Genomic DNA, 19,317 nt, shown 5'->3' on the forward strand with positions numbered 1-19,317 from the left:
ATGTGCCACCACACCTGGCTAATTTTTGTGTTTTTAGTAGAGATGAGGTTTCATCATGTTGGCCAGGCTGGTCTCAGACTCCTGACCTCAAGTGATCCACCTGTCTTGGCCTCCCAAAGTGTTGGGATTACAGTTATGAGCCACTGCACCTGGCCTGTTGCTTATTTAAAAAAAATCTGTTTAAGGTGTCATTTGTTAAAAAGTTCTGAATTTTAGTGTCAACTTTATCAATCTTTTCCTTCAAGATTTGCAGTTATTCTTTGTTCTGTTGTGAGGCAGGGTCTCGTTCTGTCACCAAGGCTGGTGTGCAGTGGTGCAATCTCGGCTCACTACAGCCTCAACCTCCTGGGCTCAAGCAGCCCTCCCGCCTCAGCCTCCTGAAGCAGTTGAGATCACAGACATGCACCACTGTGCCCTGCTACTTTTTGCATTTTTTGTAGAGGTGGGGTTTCGCCATGTTACCCAGGCTAGTCTCAAACTCCTGAGCTCAAGCAATCCACCCGCTTCAGCCTCCGAAAGTGCTGGGATTACAAGTGTGAGTTACTGTGCCCAGCCTGCAATTATTCTTTATATTCTGGGATCCCTCTGTTGTTTTCAATGGTCAGATCTTTAATGTATCTGGAATGGATTCTTATGTGTAGTGTAAGGTAGGGTCCAGTTTCATTTTTTTTCCCTACGTATAACCAGTGATCCCAGCATCATTTATTGAATGGGGCTTGCTTTCAAATTGTGAGCTTTTTTTGGTGGAGTCTGTCTGAGGTCCTTATTAAGCACTGCTGCTTGCTGATTGTGTGACCTTGGACAAATAAAACCTCATTGCGCCTCAGCTTCCTCATCTTTAAGGATAATAGTAATCTCATAGGGTTTTGTGAGGATTAAATGAGTCAATATACATAACGTGTAAAATAGTGCTTGGCATCTAGAACATGCTCAATAAATACTAGGTGTTCTTTAGCACTACTGTTCATTTCTGGTTCCTCAGCACCTGGTACAGAGTAGGGGCTCACTTTGCTTAATTAAATTGTCAAATTAATTTGGTTTTCAGGTCAATCAGAATGGTTGAGAGTTGGGCTAAGTGTTGCAGGAGATGCTTCCAAGAAGCTGCTTAGTTTTAGGGGCTGCCTTAGATTATCTGCTGGGATAGAACTCTTCTCACACCATCACTTTTGCAGAGAACTTCTGTAGCAGAGGTTGCAAACTGGCAACCTGTGGTTGGATTTGACCTGTATACATATTTTGTTTGGTTTACACAATATTTTTAATGTGTTAAAAATGTACACAGACTTCTGAGTTTCTGACTTAACCTTGAAAAATTGGAAGATCTGTGAACAGCAAGCCCATATTCACTTATAGCAGTAACTAGCTGAAACTTTTAGGTGGGATGTGTTTCTTAGTTCTCCATAGTCTGCACTGCTCTCTTGCTTTGCAGTTTATTTTTTTTATTTTTTATTTTTTTTGAGACGGAATCTCTCTCTGTCGCCCAGTCTAGAGTGCAGTGGCACGATCTCCACTCACTGCAAGCTCCGCCCCCAGGGTTCATGCTGTTCTCCTGACTCAGCCTCCTGTGTAGCTGGGACTACAGGTGCCCATCACCACGCCTGGCTAATTTTTTGTATTTTTAGTAGAGATGGAGTTTCACAGTGTTAGCCAGGATGATCTAGATCTCCTGACCTCGTGATCCGCCTGTCTCGGCCTCCCAAAGTGTTGGGATTATAGGCGTGAGCCACTGCGCCTGGCCTGCTGTTTATTTTTATGGCCCTGTAGACATTTAATTTTCTGATTCTTACTTTACTGAGGTTTTGAATATTGTCTCCCCCAAACCAATAAATGACATATTGGGATGGGGGAGGATGGCCAGAAATTGACAGATGAATTTGTGGGCAAGTAAATGCTAAAATCTATTTTCTAAGGATGAGCCATACTTGATCATAATGAATAGAATGATAATTGAAATTAAAAGATGAGGTGAAATTCAGCTTAGCTCCTTGAATATTTGGGCATCTACTATGTGTTAGATACTGTATTAGAAAATTACCACATTGGTGATAGAAAATTAGCCGGCCAGCTTTATGAAATACTCTAGAAGAACTCTTTTTACTTGTAATAGGGAGCTCTTATCCAAGAGAGTGGTTGGAGGAGAAAGGAAATATAGGTATTATTTTCTCAAATATTTATTGAGCCCTACCATGTATACTGGAAACTGGCTAGAACTCTGCAAGATACCAGGATGAATCTAGCCAAGGTTTGTATGCTGAGGAATGTCTATAATGTGTTATGGAGCTGGGATATTAGAGAATAGTACCTGCAAGAGGTGGCCTGTGAATGAAACTGCCAATAGTTAGTATCTTAATACTTGGAGATGAGACAGTACTGTATTTTCAGGCTGAGTGAAAGCGTAAGCACAGAGGTGGGTATTTAGGAGATGGTAAAGGGTCCACTTTGCTTGGAGAACAAGATTGTTACAAGGGTGTTGTTGGACTTAAGGCTGGAAATGGAGATGAACAACAGCAACAATAATAGATAAAACCTAAAATGAATAAATAAAACTTAAAAAAATTAATAGTAGTAGTGGCTTTTTTTTCCCCCAGTGTGCTTTGGGTAGGGTTTTTTTTGTTTTGTTTTGTTATGTTTTGTTTTTAAATAGAACCAGGGTCTTACTCTGTTGCCCGGGCTGGAGTGCAGTGGTGTGATTATAACTCATTGCAGTCTTTAATTCCTGGACTCAAGTGATCTCCTGCCTTGGTCTCCCAAATTGCTAGGATTATAGGCGCAAGCCATATGCCTGGTCAGTGGCTCACAGTTTTTGCATGGTTACTATTTGCAAGATAATGTGCTAAGCATTTCATAAGTAGCATTTTATTTAATCCTTACAACAACCTGATGAGGTAGGCACTGGTTTTTAATCCCTTTTTGCATATAAAATGAGGAAGAGAACTAACAATTGATACAGAAAATATTTGCGTGCAGGTAGTCTAATTTCAAAGCTTGTCTTCCTAATCTCTGCATACCATACAATCAAATCATGGAAGGCTTTGAATCTCCATTTCTGTTCCAAGCTGGGAAGTTTGGACTTGATTGACTAAATAGTGGAAAGTCATCGAATGTTTTTCACCAGTGATCTAATGAAAGCTGCACATTATGAAAGGAAGCCTGATTGTGAAGTGTAGGATCGGCATGGGGAGAAAGGAGAGGTATGGAGCTAGTTTACTCTCTTACTTTTCACTAGATTGGATGGGTGCTCCTTTAGGACTGGGCTGGTGTCTGTCTCTGCCTTCCCTCTTCCCTCCCTTCGGCTCCAGTGTCTGCCTATTTTGATGTCTGTCATATTCATTTATTTTTTTAAATGTGATCTTTTTCTACCTCACCTTATTCTAAAAAGGACGTAAAGTGGCTGTCTAGGAGCTCAATAAACGTTCTGAATTAATTAGTAAATAACTAGAGTTATATTTAGATGTATACACAAATGAAATACTATGGCTTTGATGGCATTAGTAATGCAGCCCTAGGGTTGGTCATATGCTTTATTTGATATACAAGCTCAATAAAGCAGAAGGCCAGGACCACACCTTTACCTTATGATGAATTGTGTATTCTATGTCAGTTACAATATTCATTATCAGTTAATAAATTAACTATATCAGTTAATATTAATGAGCAACAAATTCAGAGGTTATTCATACTTTAAATAGATATTTCGGTTTGTATTTAGCATTAACCAGCTGCAACTCCCCACTCCCATACACAAAGGCAACAAAAGTTCCCATTAATCAGCTCCTTTACTGATATTGAATCTATTGAATATCAGTTCAATAGTACCCATTTATGTACATTTTCTTTTTCTTTTCTTTCTTTCTTTTTTCTTTTTTTGTGATGGAGTCTCACTCTGTTGCCCAGGCTGGAATGCAGCGATGAGATCTTGGCTCACTGCAACCTTCACCTCCTGGGTTCAAGGGATTCTCCTGTCTCAGCCTTCCAAGTAGCTGGGACTATAGGTGCACACCACCACGCCCAGCTAATTTTTTTGTAGCTTTAGTAGAGACGGGGTTTCACCATATTGGTCAGGCTGGTCTCGAACTCCTGACCTTAGGTGATCTACCTGCCTTGGCCTGTCAAAGTGCTGGGATTACAGGTGTGAGCCACTGCACTGCACCCAGCTGCTTTTTTTTTTTTTTTTTTTTTTTTGAGACGGAGTCTTGCTCATCGCGCAGGCTGGAGTGCAGTGGCGCCATCTCGGCTCACTGCAAGCTCCGCCTCCCGGGTTCACGCCATTCTCCTGTCTCAGCCTCCCGAGTAGCTGGGACTACAGGCGCCCACCACCACGCCCGGCTAATTTTTTGTATTTTTAGCAGAAACGGGGTTTCACTGTGTTAGCCAGGATGGTCTCGATCTCCTGACCTCGTGATCCACCTGCCTCGGCCTCCCAAAGTGCTGGGATTACAGGCATGAGCCACCGCACCCGGCCTTTTTTTTTTTTTAATGAGACAGCGTCTCACTCCCTTGCCCAGGCTGGAGTGCAGTGGCGCAGTCTTGGCTCATTACAACCTCTGCCTCCCAGGTTCAAGTGGTTCAATCCCAGCACTTTAGGAGGCCAAGGTGGGTGGATCACTTGAGTTCAGGAGTTTGAGACCAGCCTGGCCAACATGGTGAAACCCCATCTCTACTAAAAATACAAAAATTAGCCAGACGTGCTGGCATGTGCGTCCAATCCCAGCTACTTGGGAGGCTGAGGCTTCCATCAGTTCTTGGTGCTCCTTGGCTTGTAGCTGCATCACTCCAATTTCTGCCTCTGTTGTCACATGACATTTTCCCTGTGTGTCTCTGTGTCCAAATTTCCCTTATAAGGACACCAGTAGGTCCCACCCTACTCCAGTAACTTCATCTTAATTGATTACATCTGCAGCAACTCCATTTCCAAATCAGGTCACATTCTGAGGTACTGAGGGTCAGGACTAACGTATTTGGCAGGAGTGGGATGGGGGGCTACAATTCAACACATAACAGGTAGTTTTTGAGATAACATAGAAGCATTAAATTAAAATTTATTAAAATGGAAGGGTAAGATTGCAACAAGTGGGGTTAAGGAGAGAGTAACCAAAAGTACATAGGAAAATGTAAGGAATATTTAGGTAATGAAATAGTCAGAAGTCTGATTTGCTGGTGTGTTGAGGAGTTGTGGAGAAGTGAAGCCAGCGTACTTTCTTGGGGCCCTGGATGGCAGGTCTAAGACATTTGAATATTGCTGAGTGAGCAGTGTGTGGGAGCGGGATGGCACTGCAGAATTTTGAAATGGTAGATAATTGATTCAAGCTTTGAGTAACTGAGTCAAGTTTTAGAGACATTCTAATATGATCAGGTGATCATGGATAAGTAAACACCCTGTAGAAAAACAGATGGTCAATGACTTAAGACACCCAGCCTCCCTTATTTGCCTATGCCGGTAACTTTTGCCAGCACAGTAAAGAGATCTGTCTTCTGTAAAACAACAAACTTTGAGGATTTTGTTAGCCCTCTCTTCTTGGTGAGTCATCTGTGGGCATTGAGAGATAACATCAGCTTTTCAGGGTCTCCATTCAAAAGCCTCCCCATGGATATTTCAGTGTTAATTAGTCATGTCACACTTCATTTGATTTCAGACCGTTCTTCAAAATTACTTCTTTTCCATCCTATTCTTTACCTCTTGGTTTTTCTCTGAACCTTCTTCAGTTTTCTCATAATTTTAAAAAATATTGGAAAGAATTGAAGAAAACTGAGTATTGTTTTAAAATAACAAATAGAATTGAGGAAGACTGTGTCCAGGCTAACGATGTACTCTTTTTCTGTGTCTTTTTATTTTTAAATTATTATTATTTAAAAAAAATAGAGTCTTGCTTTGTCACCCAGGCCGGAGTGCAGTGGTGTGATCATGGTTCACTGCAACCTCAACCTCCGAGGCTCAAGCGATCCTTTCACCTCAGTCTCCTGAGTGAACACGTGGGACTACAGGTGTTCACCACCTCACCTGGCTTTTTTTTTTTGGTGGGGGCGGTGAGGTAGAGAATGGGTCTTCCTGTGTTGCCCAGGCCAATCTCAAACTCCTGGGCTTAAGCGATACTTCTGCCTCCCAAAGTGTTGGGATTACAGGCATGAGCCACTTGCTCAGCCTGTCTTTTTAATGGTAGGCTATGTTGGCCTTGTCCAGGATAGGACTGTATTTAAGTTTTGAATACTCATTCAAATTGTGGTCAGTAATAGCCCTCAGGTGCTTTTCTTTATTTGTGCCTAGGCATTCTTCCTGATTTTATATTTGCATTGTTTATACTTCCTCTAATAGCATGTGTCCCCATGAAATTTTAAAAATTATATTTAAGGCTGTGCACTGTGGCTCACACCTATAATCCCAGCACTTTGCAAGGCCAAGACGGGTGGATCACCTGAGGTCAGGAGTTCATGACCAGCCTGACCAACGTGGTGAAACCCCATCTCTTCTAAAAATACAAAAATTAGCCTGGTGTGGTGGCACACGCCTGTAATCCCGGCTACTTGGAAGGCTCAGGCAGGAAAATTGCTTGAACCTGGGAGGCAGAGGTTGTGGTGAGCCAAGATCATGCCATAGCACTCCAGCCCATACAGTCTTTACTAGTTTAATTCATATAAAGGTTTTTTTAGTCTTTCATATGGCAATATGTTGACATACTTTTCCACACGTCTTTATATTCATCATTTTTAATGGATATATAACAACTAAAGTTTAAAATACTCTGGTTATTTGGCATTAGGGTGATTTTCAGTTCGTTTTTATTCCTATTTTACAATTCTTTTTTTTTTTTTTTTTTTCCACGTGAGATGGAGTCTTACTCTGTCACCCAGGCTGGAGTGTAGTAGCGTGGTCTTAGCTCACTGCAACCCCCGCCTCCCGGGTTCAAGCAATTCTCCTACCTAAGCCTCCTGAGTAGCTAGGATTACAGGCGTGTGCCACCACGCCCGGCTAATATTTTATATTTTTAGTAGAGACGGGGTTTCACCATGTTGGCCAGGATGGTCTCCATCTCCTGACCTCATGGTCTGTCCACCTCGGCCTCCCAAAGTGCTGGGATTACAGGAGTGAACTACCACACCCAGCCCTATTTTACAATTCTAAATTGTAGTGCTGTAATATCTTTTTAGAAATCTTTTTCTTCCAGTTTTTTTCTTAGAATATATTCCCTAAAATGATTTGATTAGGTCTGAGGCTATCACTTTTTAGCCACATTGTCAGATTATTCTTTAGAACAACTACCAGTTTATAGTGCCACTAGCTACTAGTTCAGATTGAATTTCATAAATTTTTTCTTCTAGTATAATAGCAATTCTTCAGTTTTGTGGGCTTTTTTGATGTTTTAAGTGTTTTATTAAAACTTTCAGGCCGGGCATGGTGGCTCACGCCTGTATGCCAAGCACTTTGGGAGGCCGAGGCGGGTGGATCATGAGGTTAGGAGATCGAGACCATCCTGGCTAACACGGTGAAACCCCGTCTCTACTTAAAATACAAAAAAAAATTAGCTGGGTGTGTGGTGGGCGCCTGTAATCCCAGCTGCTTGGGAGGCTGAGGTGGGAGAATGGCGTGAACCCAGGAGGCCAAGCTTGCAGTGAGCTGAGATCGCGCCACCGCATTCCAGCCTGGGCGACAGAGTGAGACTCCATCTCAAAAAAAAAAAAAAAAAAACTTTCAAACATACAAAAAGCCCCAGAAATAACAGTAGAGTGAACCACCCTTATACCTACCATCTATATTCAACATGTTGTCATATGCTTAATAACGTTTATTATGTTAAACCTTTTAAAAATAAAGATATGATACTATCCCTTTAATATTTTAGCACGCCATCTCCTTACAAGTAAGTATATTCTTCTACATAAACACAATACCATTATTAACACCTAATAAAACAGTACTTTCTTAATATTATCCAACATTAAATCTTTCTCCAGTTATCTCCGAAATGAGCCTTTTTGTTTGTTTGTTTGTTTGTTTGTTTTTTAAGACAGAGTCTCGCTGTGTTGCCCAGGCTGGAGTGCAGTGGTACAATCTCAGCTTACCGCAACCTCTGCCCCGTGGGTTCAAGCGTTTCTCCTGCCTCAGCCTCCCGAGTAACTGGGATTACAGGTGCCCACCACCATGCCTGGCTAATTTTTATATTTTTAGTAGAGACAGGGTTTCACCATGTTGGCCAAGTGGTCTCGAACTCCTGACCTAAAGCGATGCACCCTCCTCGGCCTCCCAATGTGTTGGGATGAGCCACCGTGCCCAGCTTGTTTTTTTTTTTTTTTTCTCTGAGACAGTGTTTTGCTCTTGTCTCCCAGGCTGGAGTGCAATGGCGCGATCTCGTCTCACTGCAGCCTCCTCCTCCTGGGTTCAAGCAATTCTCCTGCCTCAACCTCCCTAGTAGCTGGGATTATAGGGTTGCACCACCAAGCCTGGCTAATTTTATATTTTTAATAGAGACCAGGGTTTCACCACGTTGGCCAGTCTGGCCTCCAACTCACGACCTCAGGTGATCTACCCACTTTGGCCTCCCAGTGTGCTGGGATTATAGGCATGAGTCACTGTGACTGGCCATAATTTAAAAATTTTTTTTTTGTAGAAGTGGGGTCTCTCTGTGTTGCCCAGGCTGATCTCAAACTTGTAGCCTCAAGCAGTCTTCCTGCCTTGGCCTTCCAAAGTGCTGGGATTACAGGCGTGAGCTACCATGCATGGCCTCTTCTAGATTTTATTTCTGTTTTTGTATTATTCATTTGTAATATTATTTTCTCTTTGTTGCAAATTGGGTAGAGATTTATTTCTTTGTTTTTTAGCATAAATGAACCAGTTTATCTTGCCAATGAATTTCTTCTTCTGATAAAAAAATTATATATTCTTTTTGTTTATGGGTAAGCACAATATTCCTTTTTTTTTTTTTTTTTTTTTTTTGAGATGGAGTCTCACTCCATCACCCAGGCTGGAGTGCAGTGGTGCAATCTTGGCTCACTGCAAGCTCCTGCCTCCCAGGTTCATGCCATTCTCCTGCCTCAGCCTCCCAAGTAGCTGGGACTACAGGTGCCTGCCACCACACCTGGCTAATTTTTATATTTTTAATAGGGAACAGGGTTTCACCGCGTTAGCCAGGATAATCTCGATCCCCTGACCTCGTGATCTGCCCGCCTTGGCCTCCCAAAGTGCTGGGATTACAGGTCTGAGCCACCATGCCCGGCCCAATTTTTTAGTTTTTAAATGATCTCTTTTGAACTTCAAAAAAATGCTACCCTGGCCGGGCACGGTGGCTCACACCTGTAGTCCCAGCACTTTGGGAGGCTGAAGCAGGCAGATCACGAGGTCAGGAGATCGAGACCATCCTGGCTAATATGGTGAAACCCTGTCTCTACTAAAAATACAAAAAAATTAGCCAGGCATGGTGGTGGGAGCCTGTAGTCCGAGCTACTTGGGAGGCTGAGGCAGGAGAATGGCGTGAACCTGGGAGTTGGAGCTTGCAGTGAGCTGAGATCACACCACTGCACTCGAGCCTGGCAACAGAGCAACACTCTGTCTCAAAAAAAGAAAAAAAATGCTATCCTAATTGCACCAAATCATTTGAATGCTCTCTCTCTGTTTGAAAATACTGGTACATCCACGTAATACTGTTCCATCTGGAGGTTTGCTAAGCATAGTCAGTGTATTCATCTGGGTTATGAATAATGATGAAATGGTAGCTGCAAGACCTGAAAGCTGGTCTCAGGGCTTCAGTATTTGATTTAAAAGGTGACAGTTGGCCGGTCGCAGTGGCTCATGGCTATAATCCCAGCACTTTGGGAGGCTGAGGCGGGCGGGTTGCCTGAGGTCGGGAGTTCGAGACCAGCCTGGCCAAATGGTGAGACCCTGTCTCTACTAAAAATACAAAATTAGTTGGGTGCAGTGGCATGTGCCTGTAATCCCAGCTACTCAGGAGGCTGAGGCAGGATAATCGTTTGAACCTAGGAGGTGGAGGTTGCAGTGAGCTGAGATCGCGCCACTACACTCTAGCCTGGGTGACAGAGCAAGACTCCGTCTCAAAAAAAAAACAAACAAAAAAAACAACAATTACAAGAGCATAAAGCAAAGCAAAACAAAAATCCTGACAGCGTTGTCATTATGAACATATTAAGATAAGGGAGAAGGGCCGGGCGCGGTGGCTCAAGCCTGTAATCCCAGCACTTTGGGAGGCCGAGACGGGCGGATCACGAGGTCAGGAGATCGAGACCATCCTGGCTAATATGGTGAAACCCCGTCTCTACTAAAAATACAAAAAACTAGCCAGGCGAGGTGGTGGGCGCCTGTAGTCCCAGCTACTTGGGAGGCTGAGGCAGGAGAATGGCGTAAACCCGGGAGGTGGAGCTTGCAGTGAGCTGAGATCCGGCCACTGCACTCCAGCCTGGGCGACAAAGCGAGACTCCGTCTCAAAAAAAAAAAAAAAAAAAAAAGATAAGGGAGAAGAAACACTGGCTAATTCTGAGAATGATGGCCTAAGGACTTCCCTGACTAGAACCTAGATGGCATGATTTAATTCTTGTCATAGAGAAACCTAACAGAAGCAGAAAGACTTCTTTAAGTTGTCTTTCATCAGTGTCTTATGGCAAGACAACATTCATTATATAACATATGAAATGACTTTCCTACTTCTAAGAGACTTTGGACAAATTGTTCACTTGAGCCTTGATTTTTCTGTTTGTTCCTTGAAGGTATTGGACCCGATTATTGCTAAGCTCTGGTTCTTACTCTGCTCAGGTTCTCCAGTTGTTTTTAGGGAATATTAAAAATTGTTTTGTGGATGTTGTAGAATTTGGTCAGTTTCTCACTGTCATTTGTATATTTAGATCATGGATTAGAAGATTGATGCTCCTAACCTGTGTTGTTTTTTGACTATAGCTTTATTATGATTGAGAGTGTGGTGGTGTTCATAATTAGAACATGGTGTATAAAGTAGTTTTCTCTATATTTTATTTTATGTGCCTACTGTGGTATGTAACAAGATGGGAAAAATCTCATTGAGCTTCTGACTTACAGTTTATAATATGTTTTTTTTTTTTTTTTTTTTTTTTTTGAGACGGAGTCTCGCTCTGTCGCCCAGGCTGGAGTGCAGTGGCCGGATCTCAGCTCACTGCAAGCTCCGCCTCCCGGGTTTACGCCATTCTCCTGCCTCAGCCTCCCGAGTAGCTGGGACTACAGGCGCCCACCACCTCGCCCGGCTAATTTTTTGTATTTTTAGTAGAGACGGGGTTTCACCGTGTTAGCCAGGATGGTCTCGATCTCCTGACCTCGTGATCCGCCCGTCTCGGCCTCCCAAAGTGCTAGGATTACAGGCTTGAGCCACTGCGCCCGGCCCTATAATATGTTTATTATATGTGTTGGAATGAGTGGTTTTGGAAATCTCAAGTTTCATGTTTTACTAATTTATCTTTTGTTTCTTGTACTAAGAAGTTAGGATTGAAGTTTAAAAATTAATGTTAATATTCCCTAATCCCTTAAATAGTCTATTATCCCTACCAAGAGCAAACCAGGGTTGTTGTATTGAAATGCCGGTCGCCTTGACAGGCATTTTGTTGATCCCTTCAGAGCACTAAGTTTCTCTGATTTGGCTGGAGGGCTGTACAGATTTTCCCTTGGGAGCCCCAGATCTGAGAATAGGAAGCTAGGAAGCATGAAATAATTGCGTTCTTTTTGTTTTTTCTTTTTGTTTTTTGTTTTGTTTTGTTTTTTAAGATGAAGTCTCCCTCTGTTGCCATGCTGGAGTGCAGTGGCGCGATCTCGGCTTATTGTAACCTCTGCCTCCTGGGTTCAAGAGATTCTCCCGCCTCAGCCTCCCAAGTAGCTGGGACTACAGGCACATGCCACCATGCTCAGCTAATTTTTTTTTTTGTATTTTTAGTAGAGACGGGGTTTCACCATGTTGGCCAGGCTGGTCTCGATCTCTTGACCTTGTGATCCTCCTGCCTCGGCCTCCCAAAGTGCTGGGATTACAGGTGTGAGCCACCACGCCTGGCCAGCATGAAATAATTTTGTAAGTATCTCATGAAAGGGTATAGGAAGGATGAAATTGGATCTTAATAGTTATGCCTAGGCAAATCGTCTTTAACAGTGGGCATTTAACTGTTTGTTTAGACACTTTAACAATGTCTTATAAGTTATCCTGAAACATTTAAGGTTATGTGGTTACAAGGCCAACTTAATTTTTTAAGCACTATAAGTGTAATATTCGGATTGAGGCATTCATGAAATAATGTTGTTTCAATTAACTTCAGGAACAGCAAAGTGTCTAGCAGAGTGCTAGTAGGTAGTTGGTAAAGGGTAGTTAGATAAATGCGTCCATCGAAAGTTTTCAAATTACAGTAGATTAGAAATTAAGAGAGACTTCTGTTACATATTGAGAGATACATATTTCCCATAAAAATAACTCATGTCCAGGCTGGGCGCGGTGGCTCAAGCCTGTAATCCTAGCACTTTGGGAGGCCGAGACGGGCGGATCACTAGGTCAGGAGATCGAGACCATCCTGGCTAACACGGTGAAACCCCGTCTCTACTAAAAATACAAAAAATTAGCCGGGCGAGGTGGCGGGCGCCTGTAGTCCCAGCTACACGGGAGGCTGAGGCAGGAGAATGGCGTAAACCCGGGAGGCGGAGCTTGCAGTGAGCTGAGATCCGGCCACTGCACTCCAGCCCGGGCGACAGAGCGAGACTCCGTCTCAACAACAACAAAAAAAAAACAACTCATGTCTGTAAATCTGAAATTGTTTCATAATATAAAGTTTTTAAAATGCATGCAGGAGTCTCATGATGATAAAGAATCAACAATGTTATTATTAGCCAACTGAGAGGGAGAGGTTGTTGCACCTAGACAACAAATCAGAGGTTTGCATTTGATACAAGCTGAAGAATATGCTTGTATTTATGAAGCAGGTGCCAGAGGAATTCTAGTATTTTTATTTTACAAAGCTACTTTGAACATATTTGAATAGAGATAATCATTTGTAAAATGCATTTTTAAAGTGTGTGTGTGTGTGTGTGTGTGTGTATATATATTTGTTGTTGTTGTTGTTTTTAAATAGTCCTTGATTTTTCTTAAATCTGGAAGAAACCTGAGATTCTTTCTAGTCCTGGCTCTGGTGTTCCATCCTCTCATTTTTTTTTTTTGAGACGGAGTCTTGCTCTGTTGCCCAGGCTGGAGTGCAGTGGTGCGATCTCGGCTCACTGCAAGCTCTGCCTCCCGGGTTCACACCATTCTCCTGCCTCAGCCTCCTGAGTAGCTGGGACTACAGGCGCCCATCACCACGCCTGGCTAATTTTTGTTTTTTTTTTTTTTCAGTAGAGACGGGGTTTCACTGTGTTAGCCAGGATGGTCTCGATCTCCTGACCTCGTGATCCACCCGCCTCGGCCTCCCAAAGTGCTGGGATTACAGGCGTGAGCCACCGTGCCCGGCCCCATCCTCTCATTTTAACACTCTTAGACCCAGAGAGATTATGTCCTGCCCTAAATCATAAAACAACTTTATGGGACAGCCATGACTAAAACCCACTCTGCCACGCTCAGCCTAGCCCTCTTTCGATTCTATTACCCTATATTTTCATATCAAAAATAATGCTAGTCTATCTGAATAGGTACACAGTTCATTTTACTAATAGTTGGTACTAATAGTTTGACATGTGTCTACATTGAAAGCATTTAAAAAAGGATATCGAGGTTAAGAAATGGTTGCATGGGCATTAGGCTTTATTTAATTTCCTCATATGGATGGTACAACAGCTTCAACAGTGCACAGTTATAAAGCCAGGACATGTGTTTTCTATTTACTTTTTTGCAGTTCTCACTTGTAATACTTATTTTTTTTCAGTCTAAGTAGGAAACTAAATGTTTAATTAAAAAGTATAATAATATCAACATATTTACAATTTATAACAGAAAGAGTAGGAAAGTGATATGAAGGACTTCATTTGTAGCTAACTGCATCTGTGACCTAGGGCAAGTCATGTAACCTTGACTATTTCTGATACCTGCTTACTTAGAATCTTTCAGAGATTCTGCCCAGGACAAATGTATCTATTGTAAAAATGTGTTAATTGATGTGTAACATACAAAGAAAAGCACACAAATTATAAGGTTAATGAATTATAAAATTAACACACTTGTGTAACCACTACCATGGTATTTCAAAAGTATATTGAGCCTCTTTGATGATTATAAGCTTTCCTTAATAGAAGCCACTGGACTAGAGATTGTAAATAGGTCATCTGTCTTTTACAACTCTTTTTTTTTTTGAGACAGTCTCGCTCTGTCACCCAGGCTGGAGTGCAGTGGTGCAATCTCAGCTCACTGCAACCTCTGCCTCCCAGGTTCAAGCGATTCTCCTGCCTCAGCCTCTGGAGTAGCTGTGACTACAGGAGTGCGCCACCATGCCTGGCTAATTTTTTAATTTTTAGTAGAGATGGGGTTTCACCATGTTGGTCAGGCTGGTCTTGAACTCCTTACCTCAGGTGATCCACCCACTTCGGCTTCCCAAAGTGCTGGGATTACAGGCATGACCCATAGCACCTGGCCTTTTACAACTCTTTCTAGAGTAAAATTAGCAGAAACAGTGGTAGAGAGAAGGAATTTGGTCAATCACAAAAATTTATTTTGAATAGGTTTATTGGGTTTATATTTAGTCTTTTCTTCTGATGTTTCTCTTCTTCCTCTTGCCCTTTTTCCTTTTTGTCTAGGTCCTGGGAGGAATGGAAAGGGGTCCTACTGACTAACTTTTCTGGGAGTGGTCAGAGGGTTCTTAAGCAGGTCTGTTGATTCTGTAGGATAAGTGAAATTCAATTTTAAAAGGCCTAATTTTAACTTAAAGGATTGGATTACAAATAGACTTTACTTTTTAAAAAGGAAGCATTTTAATGTCCATAGGGTATTTTACTTTGGCAAGCTGCATTTGGTGTGTGGGTTGAATCAAAACTGACTAAATTACATAAGATCTGCTTAATAAAAAAGCATTTGAGTCAGTCTTATTAGTTTTGTTGAATACACGTAATATGGCAGAATTCGTTATTGGTTCCATGAAAAGTACCAAGAAAAGATGAAAAGGTGAATTTCTCAGTTGTCCATAATTCTGGAGGCGAATGGAGGCATGGATAAATCCAAAATGGAAAATAAGCATTTATTTGGCCTTCTCTCTGATGTTTTCAGAATTCATAACATTGCCGGGGGAAATCAAGGCTACCTTACAATCTCAGAGAAGGGCAGGTGTATATAGTTGTTTTCATTCAGCTGCCTCACTCTCTGTCATCTTGAATTAACTTTTTCTTGATCACACAGATAAAACTCTAGCTCAGTGATTTCCCAAACCTGTCTTCACATTGAAATCACCTGTGGAGCTTGGACAACTAATGCCTTTGTCTCTTTCCCTTCCCCAGCAGATTGTGATTTAATTGCCCTGAGAGTATGGCCTGGACTTTGGAATTTTTAAAAGATCCCAAGATGATCTAAAGTGCAGACAAGGCTGGGCGCCATGGCTCACGCCTGTAATCCCAGCACTTTGGGAGGCCAAGGCAGGCCTGAGGTCAGGAGTTCAAGACCAGCCTGACCAACATGGAGAAACCCTGTCTCTACTAAAAATACAAAATTAGCCAGGCATGGTGGTACATGCCTTTACTCCCAGCTACTCGGGAGGCTGAGGCAAGAGAATCGCTTGAACCCGGGAGGCAGAGGTAGCAGTGAGCCAAGATCGTACCATTGCACTCTCGCCTGAGCAACAAGAGTGAAACTCTGACTCAAAAAAAAAAAAAGCGCAGACAAGTTTGGGAACCACTGCTAGCTAAAGCAGAACTGGCCACTATGTGATCTGTGACTTTTTTCCCCCCATAAATATTTGGATAAATATTTATAAATAAAGGGAAAAATATTTTGATTTAAGAATCCTGGCTGGGCACAGTTCCAGCACTGTGATTTGATTTAAGAATCCTTAAATCCTTAAATTTGATTTAAGAATCCTGGCTGGGCAGAGTTCCAGGGAAGGTAGGGCAGGAGAATCGTTTGAGGCCAGGAGTCAGAGACCAGCCTGGGCAACATAGCAAGCATAGCAAGACGCTGTTTCTTGGTTTTTTTTTTTTTTTTTTTCCTTGATACAGAGTCTGGCTCTGTTGCCAGGCTAGAGTGCAGTGGTGCCATCTTGGCTCACTACAACCTCCGCCTCCTGGGTTCAAGTGATTCTCATGCCTCAGCCTCCAGAGTAGCTGGAACTACAGGCGCCTGACACCACACCCGGCTAATTTTTGTATTTTTAGTGGAGACAGGGTTTCACCATGTTGGCCAAGATGATCTCAAACTCCCGACTTCATGTGCTCTACCCTCCTCGGCCTCCCAAAGTGCTGGGATTACAGACGTGAGCCACCAGGCCCCGCCAGCAAGACACCGTTTCTACAAAAAAATAAAAACAAAAAAAAGGCCGGGCACAGTGGCTCACGCCTGTAATCTCAGCACTTTGGGAGGCCAAGGAGGGAGGATCATGAGGTCAGGAGATCGAGATAATCCTGGTTAACATGGTGAAACCCTGTCTCTATTAAAAATACAAAAAAAATAGCCAGGCGTGGTGTCAGATACCTGTAGTCCCAGCTACTGGGGGGTCGGGGGAGGTGGTGCTGAGGCAGGAGAATGGTATGAACCAGGAGGCGGAGCTTGCTGTGAGCTGAGATCACACCACTGCACTCCAACCTGGGCAACAGAGCGAGACTCCGTCTCAAAAAATAAAAAAACAAAAAAGGAAATTGCCAGGCAGTTTATTCAGCAGGATTTCCATGTAGGGTACATTAGTTATTTATTGTTGTGTAACAGATTACCACAAATTTAGCAGTTTAAAACAACATATATTTTTATTATGGCATGAGTGTCCATGGATCAGGAATCGGCATAGCTTAGATGTCTTCTGTTTCAGGGTCTCTCACAGGAGGTAGTCAAGGTGTCAGCCAGGGCTGGTGTCTCATCTTAGCGCTTGGCTGAGGAAGAATCTGTTTCCAAACTAACTTGGTTGGTGACGGAATTCTGTTCCTGAAGGGATGTTGAATTGAGGGGCTTGGTTTCTCACTGGCTGATGGCTGAAGGCTGCTCTGAATTCCTTTCCATGTAGCTTCTTCAACATCACAGAGCTGAGAAGGGAATAGCAAGTCTCCTAGGAAGATGGAAGTCACAATTTTTTTATAATCATGGAGTGGCATCTATCACATTTGCCATAGTCTGTTAGTTAGAAGCAAATCACTAGGCCAGTCCATACTCAGACAGAAGAGATTATACAAAAGCATGAACACCAGGAGGCTGGAGTAATTGGTGGCCATTTTACAAGTCTGTCTACCACAGACTTCTTTAGAAAAAACAATCCTGTAATTTGTATGGCAGGCACCACAAAAGACCTTGAGTAGTCAAAGCAATCCTGAGCAAAAAGAGCAAAGCTGGAGGCAGTACACTTCTTGACTTGAAAGTATACAAAACTATTGTAACCAAAACAGCGTGGCACTGGCATAAAAACAGACACATAGAGCAATGAAACACCATAGAGAACCGAGAAATAAATCCACACATTTACAGCCAACTGATTTTCAACGGAGACACCCAAAACACACATTGATAAAAAGACAGTCTCTTCAATGAATGTGCGGAGAAAACTGGATAGCCACATGGAGAAGAATGAAACTAGACCCCTCTCTCTCACCATATACAAAAATCAACTCAAAATGAGCTAAAGACTTAAATGTAAGACCTGAAACTATGAAACCACTAAAAGAAAACATAGAGGAAACACTTCAGGACATTGGTCTGCGGAAAGATTTTATAGATAAGACCTTAAAAGCACAGGCAACAAAAACAAAAGTTGACAAATAGGATTATATCCAATTAAGAAAGCTTCTGCACAGCAAAGGAAACAGTGAAGAGATAACCTGCAGAATGGGAGAAAATATTTGCAGACTATTCATTTGACAAGGGATTAATATCTGGAATAAACAAGGAACTGAAATATTTCAACAGCAGAAAAACAGTCTGATTTTAAAATTGGGTACTTGATCTGAATAGACATTTCTCCAAAGAAAATGTAAAATTGTCAACCAGTATATGAAAATCTGCTTAACGTCACTCATCATCTAGAAATGTAAATCAAAACCATAATGACATACTATTTCACCCCAGTTAAAATAGTGGCTATTACCAAAAAGATGGAGAAAAGGGAACTACTATATACTGTTGATGGGAATGTAAATTAGTACAGCCATTGTGGAAAATAGTTATGGCAGTTCCTCAAAAAGCTAAAAAGTCACTGGACCGGGCACAGTGGCTCACACCTGTAATCCCAGCACTTTGGGAGGCCGAGGCAAGTGGATCACAAGGTCGGGAGTTTGAGACTAGCCTGGCCAAGATGGTGAAACCCCATCTCTACTAAAAATACAAAATTTTGCTGGGCACAGTGGCGGGTGCCTGTAATCCCAGCTACTCGGGAGGCTGAGGCAGGAGAACCTCTTGAACCTGGGAAGTGGAGATTGCAGTGAGCCGAGATCACGCCACTGTGCTCTAGCCTGGGTCCTGGGCAACAGAGCAAGACTCCGTCTCAAAAAAATAGCTAAGAAGAGAACTACTATATGATCCAGCAATCCTGCTAATAGGTATATATTCAAAGGAAAGGAAATCAGTATGTCGAAGAGACATCTGCATTCTCATGTTTATTGCAGCACTGTTCACAACAGCAAAGAGAGAGAATCAACCTGTGTCCATCAGTACATGGCTAGATAAAGAAAATGTGGTATATATACACAGTGGAATACTATTCAGCCATAAAAGAACGAAATCTTGTTATTTGTAGCAACAGGCATCAGCCTGGAGGACATTATGTTAAGTGAAATAAGCCAGGCACAGAAAGGTAAATGCCATATGTTCTTATATGTGGAAGCTAAAAAAGTTGATCGCAATAGAAGTAGAGAGTAGAATAGGCCAGGTGTGGTGGCTCACGCCTGTAATCCTAGCACTTTGAGAGGCCAAGGTGGGTGGATCGCTTGAGCCCAGGAATTCGAGGTCAGCCTGGGCAACGTGGTGAAACCCCATCTCTACTAAAAATACGCAAGAAAATTAGCTGGGCGTGGTTGTGCGCGCCTGAAAATCCAGCTACTAGGGAGACTGAGGCACAAGAATCGCTTGAAACCAGGAGGCAGAGGTTGCAGTAAACTGAGATTGTACCACTGCGCTCTATCCTGGGTGACGGAATGAGACTGTCTCCAAAAAAAAAAAAAAAAAAAGTTATAAGAAGTAGAGAGTATAACAGTGGTTACTAGAGTCTGGGAAG

At 42.5% G+C, this 19,317-nt stretch overlaps 1 protein-coding gene and 1 long non-coding RNA gene across 8 annotated transcripts in view; one reads left to right on the forward strand and one right to left on the reverse strand.

Moving 5' to 3' along the window:
• The window catches only part of LOC105496246 (nuclear receptor coactivator 6), a 119,205-nt gene that overhangs the window by 4,565 nt on the left and 95,323 nt on the right, over nt 1-19,317 (forward strand). The window lies entirely within an intron of this gene.
• The window catches only part of LOC105496245 (uncharacterized), a 69,076-nt gene continuing 66,785 nt past the window's right edge, over nt 17,027-19,317 (reverse strand). For both annotated transcript variants that reach the window (XR_011613403.1, XR_011613404.1), the window contains one exon: nt 17,027-17,163. This is a non-coding gene — a long non-coding RNA (uncharacterized lncRNA). The remainder of the gene's footprint in view (nt 17,164-19,317) is intronic.

The sequence above is a fragment of the Macaca nemestrina genome, chromosome 15 (assembly GCF_043159975.1).
Source record: "Macaca nemestrina isolate mMacNem1 chromosome 15, mMacNem.hap1, whole genome shotgun sequence".
NCBI classification, from domain to species: domain Eukaryota; kingdom Metazoa; phylum Chordata; class Mammalia; order Primates; family Cercopithecidae; genus Macaca; species Macaca nemestrina.